General features: G+C 37.3%; 1 protein-coding gene across 5 annotated transcripts in view; it reads right to left on the reverse strand.

Moving 5' to 3' along the window:
- REEP1 (receptor accessory protein 1) overlaps nucleotides 1–16980 on the reverse strand; it is a 192991-nt gene that overhangs the window by 15499 nt on the left and 160512 nt on the right. The gene's annotated exons all lie outside the window — the stretch shown is intronic.

Raw genomic sequence — 16980 nt, forward strand, 5'->3', positions numbered from 1 at the left:
CGTACTGAATTATTCCTTTTGATAGTTGGTATCATATAAATCCATTCTGTGCCATACAAAATACACTCATTCAGACATACTATACATTTTATCCCATATGTTATCATCTTCTTTCTGTATGTACAACATATGAGGGACCACTGAAAAGCTCTCAGCCCAGCCGAGAATAGAGTGATGTGTGGAGCCTTGAAACTTACAAGTTGTTCCACGCTTTTCTTGACACTTTTCATTTCATTTCAGATCATTGAAACGAAAAGTTCAAGAAAAGTGTGGAATATCTTGTAAGTTTCATGGCTCCACATCATTTTCTTCTCGGTTGGACTCAGAACTTTTCAGTGGCTCCCTCGTAGTATACAGCTGTAAAACCATGCCAACAGACAGCCCACTCTGATCTATCTCCACTTGGTTGCCTAACTGCACTTTGATTCCTTGGGCCAGATATACTACATTTTTTCCTCATTTCGCATCTGTTAACTGATTAGTATACAGGTTCCTTAACTTCTTACTTTGGAAGTTCATTTTGACGTCTATATTTCAGTTTTTCATCTCCAACAGTCATGCTAACTTTGTTAATATAGACCTTTCTCTCTTCTACTCTAGACCAGACTAAGAAACAGCAGCTCCCAGAAAATGAACTACTCATGAAGATTAAAAATATATTTCAGGGTATTAAAGAAAAGAAACTAAGCAATTTGAATAATTGCCACTTCATTCACTAACATCTGAATTTGAAAGCTACAGCAGTGCATCAGCCTAGTACACAAAACCCAGACCTTATGAACAGAGCACAATTTAAAATATATTTCTACACGATTAAAAATGGAAACCAAAAACCCCCGTTTGTCTTGTGAGCAGAAATGAGTGTTTTCTTTTTTGCCTTTCTCAGCAGCTCTCTGATCAGCAGCAAAAGCCAGTTACAAAGTTACAGAGCAAGGATAAGGGTTGGCCACTGCCATATGTATTTTCAGTACACTATTCAAAATGGCAGCATTGGCAAGGATTATCTAGTGGGAGTGTGTGGCACAGTGGTTAGAGCTCCAGCATCAGCACCCTGAGTTGTGGGTTCAAACCCTTTGCCCTAGGCAAGTAACTTAATCCCCCATTGCCCAAGGTACATTAAGTAGAATGTAAACCCACCGGGACAGATAAGGAAAAAATGTTTGAGTACCTGAATGTAAACCACTTACCCCCTCTTCTACAAAACTGCACTAGCAGCTTCTAGTGCAGGGAACCGTGCTGAATGGCCCGCGCTGGCTCTCTGCACTAAAAAACGGTTTCGTAGAAGAAGGGGACAGGCTATAAGTGGTATATAAAAACTTATAATAAATAAATCTACTCATTTGTGTATTTAATTTATGTTTTCCTTTTGTGGTCTATCTCCTACTAATTTTCTGTCTCCCTCTCCTCTCTCCATGCCCCGCCCCAACAGTTGAAAAATGATTACCATAAAGAAGTGGAAGGGAAGTCTTATCCTTAGTTGTACTTAAGTTCCTTTATGGAATATTTGACCCTTCAATCCCTTTATGTTGGAATGCTACTAGATCCTGTTATTTGAGGATTACAACAATATATAAATTATCATTCCCTTCTTTTAGAGGACTTAAATGTGCCGGGAAGCTTAGGGCTCCTTTTACTAAGGTGCGCTAACCCCGGCACTACACGGAAAATCCTAACGCAAGCTCTATGGAGGCATTAGCGTGTAGTGCGTAATGTAGCACGTGCCAAGCGTGCGCTAAAACCGCTAGCGCAGCTTAGTAAAAAGAGCTCTAAGTAAATCTCTGGCATTCAAACTGGTTGAAATTTGGAATAAGCTTCCTGACTCTATCACATTGACATGCCAGTTACAACAATTCCGGAAAGATTTAAAAACTTGGTTGTTTACACAATATCTTAAAAGCCTATCTGCTGAGGTGCTGTAATAACAGTATATTTTATTCTTTTAATTTTTAATTTCATACCTTCAATTTTAATTATCAGCACTGTTTCTGGAAATAATACACCAATAGCACTCTCTCTTTCAGGCCTACTATTATGTCTTTCTAATTTTAATCAATTGTGAACTGAGTCGAGCTCCTTCGGAAGATGACCCGGTATATAAACTGAAGATTAGATTGTACTGCCCTAAACTCTCTGTTGCTAGCCTGGATTGCTCCTAAAATGTGCTGTCTCGGGGCGTGGCTTGGAGCGCGCAAAATGGTCGCATAACCGCGGAGCTCCCCGAACCCAGACAACAAACGGAAAGGAAACAGCTGATTAAAATCGCTCACCCGCATTATAAATAACAAAAATAACTTCCGAAATGGCTACCACAAGGCAAGGAAAATCGGAGAAGCCGTGCACTTCCGGTGTATCGGCAAAAAGATCTAAAGTGACTCCGGTGTCTCCGTCGAGTGTCCTGATCCCGCTGGAAACAGAGGAATTCTCAGATAAAGCTGATATAATGGCTGAACTATTTAAAATTAAATTAATACTGACAGACAATGCTGGTAAAATTTCGGTGGTAAAGGAGGAAGTGCTAAGTCTGAAGCAAGAGATCCAGACTGAAAGGCAGAGGATGTCTGTGATTGAAGAGAGGGTCGAACAGCTGGAAGCTGTCACACAGAAGTGTGAAAATGAAAGACAAACTGTGGAAAGCTTGAAAAATCAGCTGATAGATTTGGAGAACAGGGGGAAAAGGAAGAACATCAGAGTGCTTGGACTGGCTGAAAATCTTGAAGGGGGAGACACTGTACAGTTTTTAGAGAACTTACTACCTAAACTGTTACAGTTAAACTCCAAGTGGCCGTTAGAGATAGAACGTGCACATAGAATCCCTTCAAAAAAACCAGTGAATCAGAGTGGCCCCAGACCCTTGATTTTTAAAGTTTTGAGATACCAGCAAGCTTTAGAAATCCTGAAAGTAGCAAAAGCGAACAAAAACTTAAATTATAAAGGGTCTAAATTGATGTTGGTCCCAGACTTTGCAAAACACACTGCAAACGAAAGCAGTTTCTAATGCTGAGGCAGCAGTTGAAAGAAAAAGGTTTTATGTACGGCTTGTACTATCCATCTACAATGCGAATATCTACTGGAAATAAATCCTGGTATTTTCAAGATCCTGCCAAACTTAAAGAGTTTCTATCAAAAGATGAACCGATGTCTACATAAAGGAAAATTAATTAAAGGAAAAAGAGAAAATGGAGAAGACTCATTTTGGAGAGAAGAGAAGAGAAAAAAAGGAAGAAAGAAGGGAAAAAGAAGAAGTGGATTGATATTGGACCAAGTTAATTTTACTGCATTTTATTGCATGTGAAGATCTTTTGACTAATTTTTCAATATTTTGAAGCTACTGATACATTCTTAAATTAATAAGAAATTAATTATCTATGAGAATTATTATAAATATAATATATATATTTACCCAACTACTAATTACTACCCATTCTGAATAATAATAATTGATTAACATAAGGAAATAAATATATGATACTAAATATTGCAAAAAGGGATTATTAATAAAATAGGAAATAATTTTAGACTTTAATTAATAAATATGAAAATATATATTTCATTTAAATATTTATTTATATTGAATATATTATGAATATTTATTTATATTGAATATATTATGAACATATATTTTATTTAAATATTTATCATATTGAATATATTATAATTGATTTTGAAATGAGAATGTTATAAATAAATTGGTTGAATGCTAGTATCAATAATATATTAACGCTATGACGGAATATATTTAAATTAACATTGAATATTTTAATATACATGGAATTATAGTTAAATTTAAAAATGTTAACAAAATATTAAGATGGGATATATATTATTTAGGAAAGAAGATATATTTATAATCTATATGAATTAATTAAATAAGAATCTTAATATAATGATATAGTTCACTGGGATACTAATTGATATGAAATACAAAAATTATTAAATAAAGGGTTAAGTCTGGGAATTGGGATTTTTTCAAGAAGAGATAATTAATAAGGAGATAAAGAATTTTAAGATACTATTATTTATATGATTAACTTATATGTATGAACATGTATTTGAATATTCATTTTGAATTCATCACAGATAATTTTATGTAATTTGCTACAATGTAATTTCAATATTAATGATAATAATTATTAACTAAATGATTGAATATGTATAGATATAACTAATTAAATATTACATATGTGGGGGGAAAAAGAATAGCTGAACTTTTTGAGATATGTTAATTCAATATGGAGGGGTATTAGTTGTCTGGGGGAGGGGGTTTAGGGTCTGCTATACCAATGTGTGTTCCAGGTCAGACATTGTTTATGGGGGGGGAGGGGAGGGAGCATAGAGAGAGGGAGGGGGGTTCAGAGCAATAATATATTGATGAGGATTGAAAATGGGATAAATGTAAAAATTGAATTTTTCTTTCATAATTTTATTTTTGGGAGGGGTAAGGGATGGGGGGATTGGATGCAGGAAATATATTTACTTAATGTGCTGAGATCTGGTCATCTTTACTATTATAGAAGTATTTGCCAAAGTTTAATTATAAAATGGATGGATATAAAAATTTATTCTATTAATGTCAATGGTTTAAATCATCCTATTAAGAGAAAGAAAGTATTAGCTTTCCTTAAAAAGCAAAATGCGGACATATATTTTATTCAAGAGTCGCACCTTTCTGATATTGAATCTAAAAAGTTATCTGGGGGTTGGATTTCTAAATGCTTCTTTGCACCGGCAATGGGGAAAAAAGCTGGGGTTGCTGTCCTGATAAATAGGAAGTGCACTGCTGATTTCAAATTAATAAACCATGATCCTTTAGGAAGATGGGTGCATATCAAAATGGTTCTGGATTTATTAAATTTATATGCTCCTAATTCGAATCAAATGGAGTTTTTCAAACAAGTTCAACAATTACTGCTACCACTGGCTACTTCTAATTTAATAGTAGCAGGGGATTTCAATGCTGTAATGCATCCAATTTTGGATAAGAGACCAAGTAGAATTATGAAATCGTTAGGTTTAGATAATTTGGTTCAATCTTGTAATTTAGTTGATATATGGCGTATTCTTCATTTTAATGATCAGGAATTCTCTTTTTGTTCTCAGGTCCACAAATCTTTTTCACAAATTGATTATATATTCGTGTCTAATAGTATAGCGCAGCGAGTGATGAATGCAGTTATTGATCCCATTGTAATTTTAGACCATGCTGGTGTGTGGATTGACTTTAAGAATAATGATATGGTACATTTCAATCCAATTTGGAGATTTGATAATGCTTTACTTGCGGATTCGAACTTTCTGGAAGATTTTAAATTAAAAATGAATGAATTTTTTCAAATAAATAATTCGGACAATATTAATGCTGAGATTTTGTGGGACGCATTTAAAGTAACAATAAGAGGAAATATTATTTCATATTCAGCATTTATCAAAAAACAACTTAAAAAACAATATGTTGATTTGGAAAAACAAATTAAAATATTAGAAAATAAATTAATTGAGAAATGTGAACATAATACATTACAAAATTTATTAAAAGTAAAAGTGAAATATAATGAGATTTCTTCTCAATTTGTGAGGAAAGATATCTTCTATAAGCAAGTTCAGTATTATGGTAATTCAAACAAAGCTGGAAAATTATTAGCTAATTTTCTCAAAGCAAAAAAAAGGAAATCTAAGATTATTGCAATTAAAGACACACAAGGCAACACACACACTAACACCAAAGATATTTTAATACAATTTCTTGATTTTTATAAAGATTTATATTCTTCTGAATCTTGTGAAAATAAAGAACAAGAGGGATTAAATTTCTTAAACTCATTTATTGGACCAAATGTTCCGGATCATATAAAACGAAGTTTAGAAGATCCTATATCTTTAAAAGAAATAGAATCAGCATTGAAGTCTCTTAGAGTTGGATCCGCTCCAGGTGGTGATGGCTATACTGTTGAATTCTATAAAACATTTCAAAATATTATCTTACCATATTTATTAAATTTGTATCAATACCAAATAAATAATGGGAACATATCAGGTACTATGGCTGATTCGGTAATTATTGTCTTACCAAAACCAAACAAGGATCCTACTTTGGTTTCAAACTACAGGCCTATATCTTTATTAAATGTAGATGGTAAGCTGATTGCTAAAGTTTTAGCAATAAGATTGGCAAAAGCTCTTCATTTTATTATTGATGTACACCAAACAGGATTTATTGCTAAAAGACATTCATCAAACAATACTAGATTAGCTTTTCACTCTTTAAATTTAGCGAAAAATATGAATGATCCAGCTTTTATGATATCTTTAGATACAGAAAAAGCATTTGATAGAGTGGAATGGAGTTATATGTATCAAGCTATGGAATGGTTTGGAATAGGCCCCGGTTTTATTAAAATGATTCAGACTTTGTATAGCTCTCCTGGTGCAAGATTATATATTAATAACAATTTATCAGATAGATTTAACTTGCTTAGGGGAGTTAGACAAGGATGTCCTTTGTTCCCCTTACTTTTTGATATTGTTTTAGAACCTTTATTAATTGCAATTAATCAAACTAAGGAGATAAAGGGAATCCCATTTTCTTACTGGGAATTTAAACTTTCTGCATATGCAGATGATATATTATTATATTTAAGAGAACCGGGGAATACTGTTCCAAGTTTACTTAATCTTCTAGAGAAATTTGGGAAATTTTCTGGATATAAAATTAATTGGAGTAAATCGGAAATTCTTCCAATTAATGTTCATTGTACCAAAGGATTATTTGATTCATATACATTTATTTGGAAAGAAGAAGGTTTAAAATATTTAGGAATTATTATCAAAAATACAATTGAAGATACAGTCAAAGAAAATGAAAAACTTTTATTAAAAAAAATAACAGAAATGTGTGAGCAATGGAATCCTTTACATCTTTCTTGGTGGGGAAGAGTTCAAACAATTAAAATGATGATGTTGCCTGTAGTTTGTTACCAAATGAGTATGATACCAATATATTTTCAGGGGTCATTCTATAAAAAGTTAAATAATATTCTTACAAAATTTGTTTGGTTTGGGAAAAGACCCAGAATTGCTTTAGTATCTTTACAAAGACCAATTGTGGAGGGAGGGGTAAATTTTCCAAACTTTTATAGGTACTATCAAGCCTATATTCTAAGACAGGGTATGTATTGGATCCTCCCAGATCTCATGGAGAATGTACCAGATTGGCTATATCTAGAATGGCGGCTCCTGTTCCCACTACATGTAGAACACCTAATTAGTATAAACATGCCCAGACGATATAAGGATAACAGAATTCTATTGGATACTTGGAAGACATTAAGATATATTAGTAATCTATCACCAGAACCAATTGCTAAATCATTAAATCAATCAATTTGGGTAAACTCCAGGATCAAGATTGGCGGATATAAAATCGTCTGGAAACAATGGATAATTGCAGGTATACGAACATTGAATGATGTTATTTCAGAAGGATCAATGCTTAGTTTTTCACAATTGCAACATAAATTTGGATTAAATAAAACACAATATTTTAAATGGTTGCAATTGAAGCAAGCTATTCAGGCAGGGTTCCCTGAATGGAAAACTCTTAATACTCAATATAGTCTGCAGGTTCTATGTTTCCAGGCGGATTTTTTTGGGTCACCAAGCCGCAAAATGGTATAAATTTTTAAATGGATTTTTAAATAAAAAAAAGAAAACTGGACTTAGGGATATTTGGAGTATTGAGATTGGTCAGACAATTTCTGAGTCTCAATGGCCACGATTTTGGTCCTGGAGATTAAGATCTACAAAGTCAGCATCTATGAGTCAAACTTGGATGTTTTTGTTACATAGAGTTTTATGGACCCCTTACGCGCTTACAAAAGATAGATAGTACTAGATCTAATAGATGCTGGCATTGCAGAATAGAAGTTGGGACATTAGACCATTTAATTTTTTTTTGTCCCTGTGTAAATGCATTTTGGAAACTAATTTGGCCCCAAATTAATGAATTACTAGAGAATCATGTAGGACTCTCATATGATACTATACTATTTGGTACTGCAATAAGAACTCAGAGTCTGATTTCAGCAAACAATAACAAACTATTATTAATATTGACAGGGGTCGCCATGCAACAAATAACTCAAAATTGGAAGGATTATACCAAATTAAACTATACATTTTGGTGGAATTCAGTCTGTCATATATACAAAATGGAAAAAACAATAGCATTACAACAGGGAAATATTCATAATTTTAAGAAAATTTGGGAACCATTGACTCGTTATTCCAATGATCAGATTTCATAGCACATTAATAATGGTTATATTAGAATGGGGAGGGGAGGGGAATGTATATTATATGGAATTAAGAATTGAAAAAAAAGGGGAGGGGTATATTTTATGTGATAAATGAATTATTTGTAATTACAATTTTTCATGTATTATTTGAAGTTTTTATGTACAATTAAAATATTGTAAGAATGAAAAATATATAAATAAAATATTTAAAAAAAAATGTGCTGTCTTGTTCTCCTGTTCTGCTATACTATGACCCAGTAAATCACTTTTGTGACATGATGGAAATCTGCTTTCCCAAAAGCTAAACCTCAGGGCTCCTGCATTATATAACACACATGGGCTCTGCATAGCCAAAGAATCCTTCAATAGCACTCTAATATACCTGAAAAATACCATCGATGACCTAAGCACTTGAACGATGAGAAACTTTATTAAACTAAACAAATCTAAAACAAGAATATTATGGTCCGAAGAACTAGAACTGTCCACAGGTGAGAGTCTAAAGATAGAAAATACCTCCAAAGTCCTGGGAGTCACACTCAAACTTAACCTTCAACACACACATCACCACTCTAGTGTAAAATTTTTCTCTAAGATAAGACAATTGAGGACAATTAGACCAGTCCTGACCAAGACTAGCTTCAGGACAGTAGCACAATCTGTCCTAATACCTGGACTATTGCAACTCACTATACTGTGGCATTACAGAAAAGGAATGCAAGAAACGTAAACTACTACAAAACACAGCCGCTAGACTAATTCTCAAAAGGAACCGATACGAAAGGGCAAGTCCACTATTAGAGCAATTATACTGGCTACCGATGGAAAAGAAAACCCAATCCAAGATAGCCTGCATGGTTCACAAAGCGATCTATGGTGAGAACTCAAGAGGGAATAACTTCTGATATTAAAGTCCCACACTTCTTCTTTAATTCATGCACTATGGAACGCTACAAACTATCCTTCCAAGTTCCTCAACAAGTACGGCGAAAGAAGATATTCAAAACTACCTTTGAATATCAAGGACCTCTCATTTGGAACAAACTGCCAACATACCTATGACAACCCACCAACTACCTTAAATTCTGGAAGAAACTAAAGACATACCTCTTCTCACTATAGTCACTTTCCTACTCTTCACACCTTCTTTCTAAACCAAAGCTCCTTCTAACAGTGTAACTCAAGAACCTTATTGTAAACTGCATAGATTCCTCGCAGAAAACTGTGGTATATAAGACACCATATTGTATTGTACAGCAGAAGGCTAAAGGGACAATTCTATTTTAATCTATTTACTATGGGACTCATGTTCAAAGCACTTAGACACACAGGGCCAGATTCTAATAATGACGCCATAAGTTATGTGCCATTAGGTCCCTCTGCAGACGTAGTTTTTGTGAAAGGTAAGTGCCAGAAACCCTGGCCTACATTTCCGGCATCTACCTTTCATGTAGCCGCAATTCTGCAAACAGCGCCACTGCGTGATTGAGACGCGAAAGGTACCTTGTGTGGAGGCACCACCCAATAACGGCACTGTTTGAAGAATCCATCACATAGGGCGTGATTCTAGTAATGGCGCCTACATCGGCTGGTGCTCCCAAAATGGCGTTGGCCGCGTGGCTTTAAAAGAATCATGGCTTACATCTAACATAGGCATCGGTAATGTAGGCCAGGGTTTTAAAGGCCTATTTTATCAGTGCCTATGTTTGATGAGAATCACGTCTTCTACAGAGGCGCCTAAGTAAACGATGAATATTTTGACCTTAGGTGCCGTTAGGTGCTTCTGTAGATGCGATTACAGCACTCATTTTTAAAAATAATTACTTTTTAATTGGTTTTAAATTATGCCAATTAACACAATTAAGACAGGTGGCAGTAGGACGCCTACTGCTTCCTAATTTACAGAGTTGTTACTAGAATCTGGCCCACAAAGTATCATTGGTTTCTATAAAACTTTGTGTATCTAAGTGCTTTGAAAATGAGCCTCCAATCCCTAACAATAGTTTCTAAGCAAAATACAATTCCTACTCCCCCCCTCCTTTTACAAAGCCACGCTACTGGCTGCCACTGTGGTAACTGCCCCGAAGTCCACAAGGATTTAAAGGGCTTTGGGGCTTTTGCCACCCGGTAGCTACTTGTGCAGCTTTGTAAAAGAGGAGGCTGCATACACCCGGAGATACAAAATTAAAAAGAGAGATTCAAATACAAAAACTAACTTAGGCCCTCTTTTAATAAGCCATGGTAGAGGTTTCTACTGCAACCCAGGGCGCTAAATGCTCCGACACTCATAGGAATTCTATGAGCATCGGAGCATTTAAAGCTCCAGGCCTCGGTAGAAACCTCTACTGCAGTTTAGTAAAAATGGGGGGGGGGGGGGTGTTAGTTATCACTGGCATAATATTTTGCAAAATTAAAAGTTTCAGAGCATGATGAAAACTCAAGTAAGAAAAAATTTGTCTTATTCATAAAGGGAAACCATTTCAGAGCTTAGGTGTCTGGAATGGAAAGAGGAATCAAAAATTTGCTAAATCAAAATCCTCTAATAGAAAGGATTCTGAGCAAATGACAAAGCCAGCTTCATTAAAGCCCCCTTTTATGAAGCTGTGTTAGGCTTTTTTAATCGCAGGCTATGGCAGTGTTAGCTCCAACGCTCATAGGAGCTTTTACCACCGTGGCCGGTGATAAAAAAGCCTAATGTGGCTTCATAAAAGGTGGAGAGGGGTAAATGTTTAGACTCAAGAATTGTTAAGGGCTCCTTTTACAAAGTGCGGTTTTATCGCACGCACCGGATTAGCGCACGCTAGACGGAAATCTACCGCCTGCTCAAAAGGAGGCGGTAGCGACTAGCACGTGTGGCAATTTAGTATGCACTATTCTGTGCATTATGGCCCTAGCGAGGCTTTGTAAAAGGAGCCCTAAGGAATGTGAAATGGTGTGGTAGCCATGTTAGTCCACTCTTCAAGGCAATATGTAGAAATAAAACAAAACATACAGGAAAAAATAATACATTTTTTATTGGACTAACTTAATGTAGTTTATGATTAGCTTTCAAAGGTAACCCCTTTCTTCCTCAGAACAAGAAAGAAGCAAATGTTGGCAAAATCAGTATATATAAGGGAAACATGAAAGCATTTCAGTGGTAGTTGGAGACAAAGAGGTGACAAAGCAGTTTAAAATCGTTTGTAGTGGGAAAGAAAGCCAAGGTCCACTTATTGCCCTCTCCCTCATGGAGAGAACTGGCCTTTTTCACATGGCCATTTTCCCCCAGTGGTTGTATGTGCTACAGGTTCTGTCATTATACCTACTTCGTAAAGATTTGTTAGCTTAGCAGAAACTATGCCGTAATTTTTGGGGGGCGGGAAGAAAAAAATCAAAAATACGCTTGAGTTACCTGTATGACTCGTGGGGATGGGAAGGCTTTGGTGTTCCTAATCTTAAGCACTATAACTAAGTGTGTTTATAAAGAAAGTCAAGGTCCTTGTTGAGTCCTGTCTGGTGGCTAACAAAATATTTTATAATTTTGATGTAAAAATCTTACGTTTCTTGGATTACCTTAAAATTTCTTTTTAGCATTCTCACCATAAAATTATTGGTGCAGTGGTCAGTTTTTCCAAAGTGTTGTCCAACAGAGGTCAACAAAACAACAAAAATTCCAGTGATGTAGTTGAAGATAAAGAGCTTCCACTCTGGGATGTCAGATTGACCATATAGAGTAATATAACTCTTAGGCCTGTCAATTCTTCACTCATCCCAAAGTATTTTTTTCATAGTGTCTATTTCTATTTTTGTTGTGCATTTTTCAAATCTTATACAACTTTTCTAATTTGAATTAATTGGGTGTTTTTCCTAGTGCCCCCAGCCTTGACAAAGAGTGGCGAAACGCGTTGGCAGAGGGGAGCGTTCTTTCAACGCTGGAGAAAACATATGCAGCATGATTTAAATAATATATGCATCCAAAAAAAGCTAAGTTATTTCAATTACATAATTTATTCTAGTTGTATAAGATGTACAAAAATAGAAAATAGACATTATGAAAAAAATACTTTGGGATGAGTGAAGAATTGACAGGCCTAAGAGTTATATTACTGTATATGGTCAATCTAACATCCCAGAGTGGAAGCTCTTTATCTTCAACTACATCACTGGAATTTTTGTTGGTTTGATGATTTTGATTTTGAACACTATTGAACACTTGTGAGGATGGTCCAACAGAGGTGACATCCTGGCTGACATTGCAATTTTTAATTTGATATCTGTGTAAGTTAATCCTAGTCTTTAGCATCTGGCCTATTTCACCAATGTAGCACCCTTCTTTGCACTTTTTGCATTGAATGATATACTCCACATTAGAAGACGATTATGTTAGGGATCCCCTTATGTTGAATGTTTTTCCCATATGAGTGCCATGGGATCCTTTGAGATGTGCTCGCACAGTTTGTAGCTTGCCGCACTGCAAAGATATGTGCCACTCTCTTCTTTGTGGGTTTGTGTAGGGAGTTTGCTTCTTACCAATTTCTGTTTCAAATTAGGTGGCTGACGAAAAGCCAGCACAGGTGAAGCTGGGAATATTTCTTTTAGTCATTCATCTTCTTGGAGTAGTGGTTGTAGATCTCTTAGTTTTTCCAGCTCTGGGTTGTATGTCACTACCAAGGGGGTCCTTTCTGTCGTTTTCTTGTCCTTGTAGTGCAATAGGTTTTCTCTGGGTGCTTTAAGGGATGATGTGATGTTCGTAGAGATTATTTTAGGTTGTATACTTTTTGTGTGAAGGATTCAGTCAGGGTTTATAGGTGTTTGTATCTTGGGCCATGTCTCCCTTGTATATATTGATTTTGCCAACATTTGCTTATTTCTGATCTGAGGAAGAAGGGGTTATCTTTGAAAGCTAATCATAAACTACATTAGTTAGTCCAATAAAAATATTTCTTTTCCTTTACGTTTTTATTTTCTTTCTACATATTATCCTAAGGAATGTGAGAAATATTCAGGAATTATAACCTCAAAGCATATTGAAAATTATGGCCCCCGCGTAAAGGGTTTTTTTAAAATTGCAGATCCCTGCAGTAAAAGCTACGATGCTCATAGGAATTCTATAAGTGTCAGAGTTCTTCCCACAGTGGTCTGCGATAAAAAAAATCCTTACGCAGCTTGATAAAATGGGGCCTATACGAGCCACTTTAAAGAAAACCCAGGCCTGGATTGGCAACTAATATAACCTAATCAACAGAGAAGTACTTGTCATATTTCCTAGCTCTAAAAATCAGCCTAGCAGCAGGGGGAGAGTGTGGCACAGTGGTTAAAGCTAGAAACATAGAAACATAGAAAAAAGCGGCAGAAAAGGGCTATAGCCCACCAAGTCTGCCCATTCCAAGTATCCCTCCCCCCTGAGTTTACTCCCTTAACGATCCCACATGAGTATCCCATTTTCTCTTAAACTCCGTCACGTTGCTAGCCTCTATCACCTGGAGTGGGAGTCTATTCCAATGATCCACCACTCTTTCGGTGAAGAAGTACTTCCTGGAGTCTCCATGAAACTTCCCTCCCCTGACTTTCAGTGGATGCCCTCTGGTGGTCGAGGGTCCCATGAGCCAGAAGATATCCTCTTCTGTCTCGATGCGTCCCATGATGTACTTATACGTTTCAATCATATCTCCCCGTTCTCTTCTTTCCTCAAGTGAGTACAGCCGCAATTTCTTTAGTCTTTCTTCATACGTGAGATCCCTGAGCCCCAAGACCATCCTGGTTACCGCTCGCTGCACCGACTCGATCCTCAGCACATCCTTTCGGTAATGTGGTCTCCAAAACTGGACACAGTTCTCCAAGTGAGGCCTCACCATGGCTCTGTACAACGGCATCATAACTTCAGGTCTCCTGCTGACAAAACCTCTGCGGATACATCCCATCATTTGTCTTGCCCTGGAGGTAGCCTTCTCCACTTGATTGGCAACCTTCATGTCCTCACTAATGATCACTCCTAGATCTCGTTCCGCCGTGGTCCTAACCAAGGTCTCACCATTTAGAACATAAGTTCTGCACGGGTTTCTCTTTCCCAGGTGCATTATCTTGCATTTTTTAGCATTGAATCCCAGCTGCCAAGTAGTCGACCATTGTTCCAGAAGCAGTAGGTCGTGTGTCATATCATCATCAGGTAACAAGCTTCTGCCTACTATGTTGCAAAGTTTGGCGTCGTCGGCGAACAGTGATACCCTTCCTCTAAGTCCCCGCGTCATATCTCTTATGAATAAGTTGAATAGAATCGGGCCCAGGACCGAGCCCTGCGGCACTCCACTGATCACTTCTGATGCTTCGGATGGGGTACCGTTCACCACCACTTTCTGAAGTCTACCGCTCAGCCAATCCCCAACCCATGTAGTTAGAGTGTCTCCTAATCCTATCGATTTCAGTTTGTTCAGTAATCTTCGATGAGGGACGCTATCAAATGCTTTACTGAAATCCAAGTATACCACGTCCAGTGACTCTCCTGCATCCAGTTGTCTAGTAACCCAGTCAAAAAAGCTAATCAGATTAGTTTGGCAGGATCTTCCCTGGGTGAACCCGTGTTGGTGTGGATCACGCAGTTTTTTTTCGTCTAGGATTGTGTCAATATTCTGTTTGATCAGTGTTTCCATGAGTTTACAGACTATAGACGTGAGACTCACTGGTCTGTAGTTTGCTGTCTCTGTCCTGCAGCCCTTCTTGTGGAGTGGGATTACATTAGCGGTTTTCCAGTCCAAGGGGACCCTTCCTGCGCTTAGGGAAAGATTGAAAAGAACAGATAATGGTTCAGCCAGGACTTCCCTTAACTCCCTGAGCATTCTGGGATGTAGGTTATCCGGTCCCATGGCTTTGTTTACTTTGAGTCTTGATATTTCTTCGTAGACGCTACTGGGCGTAAATTCAAAATCTTGAAATGGGTCTTTCTGATTATCTCCTTTCTGCAGCTGTGGACCTGCTCCCGGCATTTCGCGGGTGAACACTGAACAGAAGTATTGGTTTAGTAGTTCTGCCTTCTCAGAATCTGATTCCGCAAAGTTACCGTCCGATTTCTTCAGGCGTACTATCCCATCTTTATTTCTTTTCCTGTCGCTAATATAGCTGAAGAAAGATTTATCCCCTTTCTTAATTTTCCGTGCTAGCTCTTCCTCCATTCGGAGTTTGGCCTCTCTGACTGCTGTTTTGACAGCTTTAGATCTCTCTAGATAGTCCTCTTTTGCCCTCTCTCTGCCTAAGTGTTTGTAGGTGATAAATGCGTCTTTTTTCTGTTTAACTAGGTCTGAAATTTCTTTACTGAACCATTGGGGTCTTTTGTTTCTCCTGCGTTTATTTACTGTTTTTATGTATCGGTCTGTTGCTTCGTGTAGTATGGACTTCAGAGACATCCACATGTCCTCCACATTGTCAGATCTTGCTTGTTTATGTAGCTCCTGATGGACAAAATCTCCCATGCGGTTGAAGTCTGTGCCTCTAAAGTTGAGAACCCTTGTTGTGGTGTTTGTCTTAGGAAAACCTTTCTTGAGGTTGAGCCATACCATATTATGGTCGCTGGAGGCTAGTGTGTCTCCTACTGAGACTTCCGTGACGCTATCTCCATTGGTGAGAACTAGGTCTAGTAATGCCTGATCCCTGGTGGGCTCCAATACCAATTGCTTGAGATTTGCTACCTTTATGGAGTTTAATATTCTTTTGCTGCTACCCGTAGTCGCGGAGAGTGTGTTCCAATCTGCATCTGGCATGCTGAAGTCTCCTAGCATTACTGAGTCCCCGCGCAGTGTGATGTTCTCTATGTCCTCGATTAATTCTATGTCTTTGTCCTCCTGTTGCCTGGGAGGTCTATATATCACACCAAGGTATAGGCATTTTTCCTTTCCTCTGGCTAGGTTCACCCAGATGGATTCCCCGGTGTATCTAACATCTGTGATTCTGGTGGTTTTGATGCTTTCCTTAGTGTATAGTGCTACTCCTCCCCCCAATTTTCCCACTCGGTCGCAACGAAGTAGGTTGTACCCTGGTATAACCATATCCCACCCATGCGATTCTGTGAACCAGGTTTCAGATATCGCTATCATGTCAAGATCAGCGTTTGCTATCTCAGTCTCTAATTCTAGAATTTTATTGCCCAAGCTGTGTGCATTAACATACATAGCCCTCCATATCTGTGAAGAGATTCCTTTATGAGTTAGTGTGGCTTCTAAATTATCAGTGATTTTTCTCTCTGAATAATTGTGGATATCATTGGTACAGCCTCAGCACCTTACTCCTTGTGACCCTGGGCAAGTGACCTAATCCCCCCATTGCCCTAGGTACATTAGATAGATTGTGAGCCCGCAGGACAGACAGAGAAAAATTATTGAACATGTAATCCATTCTGAGCTGCCCTGGGAGAACAGTATAAAAAATTGAATTTAAAAAAATATTTTGAAGACGTTGGACTCAATTTGCCATCTTCAAAGAAATTCCCAGGTCCAGAACATTATAGCAATCTAAAATGTCTCAGTTTAAAATATGGAGGAGCATGGCACAGTGGTTAAAGCTACAACCTCCACACCCTGCCGTTGTGGGTTCAAACCTATACTGCTCCTTAATCCCCCCAATTGCCCCATGCACATTAAATAGATTGTGAGCCCACCAGGACAGACAGGGGAAAAAGCTTGAGTACTTGAATAAATTCATGTAAACCATTCTGAGCTCCCCT

The sequence above is a fragment of the Geotrypetes seraphini genome, chromosome 1, assembly GCF_902459505.1.
Source record: "Geotrypetes seraphini chromosome 1, aGeoSer1.1, whole genome shotgun sequence".
Lineage (NCBI taxonomy): Eukaryota > Metazoa > Chordata > Amphibia > Gymnophiona > Dermophiidae > Geotrypetes > Geotrypetes seraphini.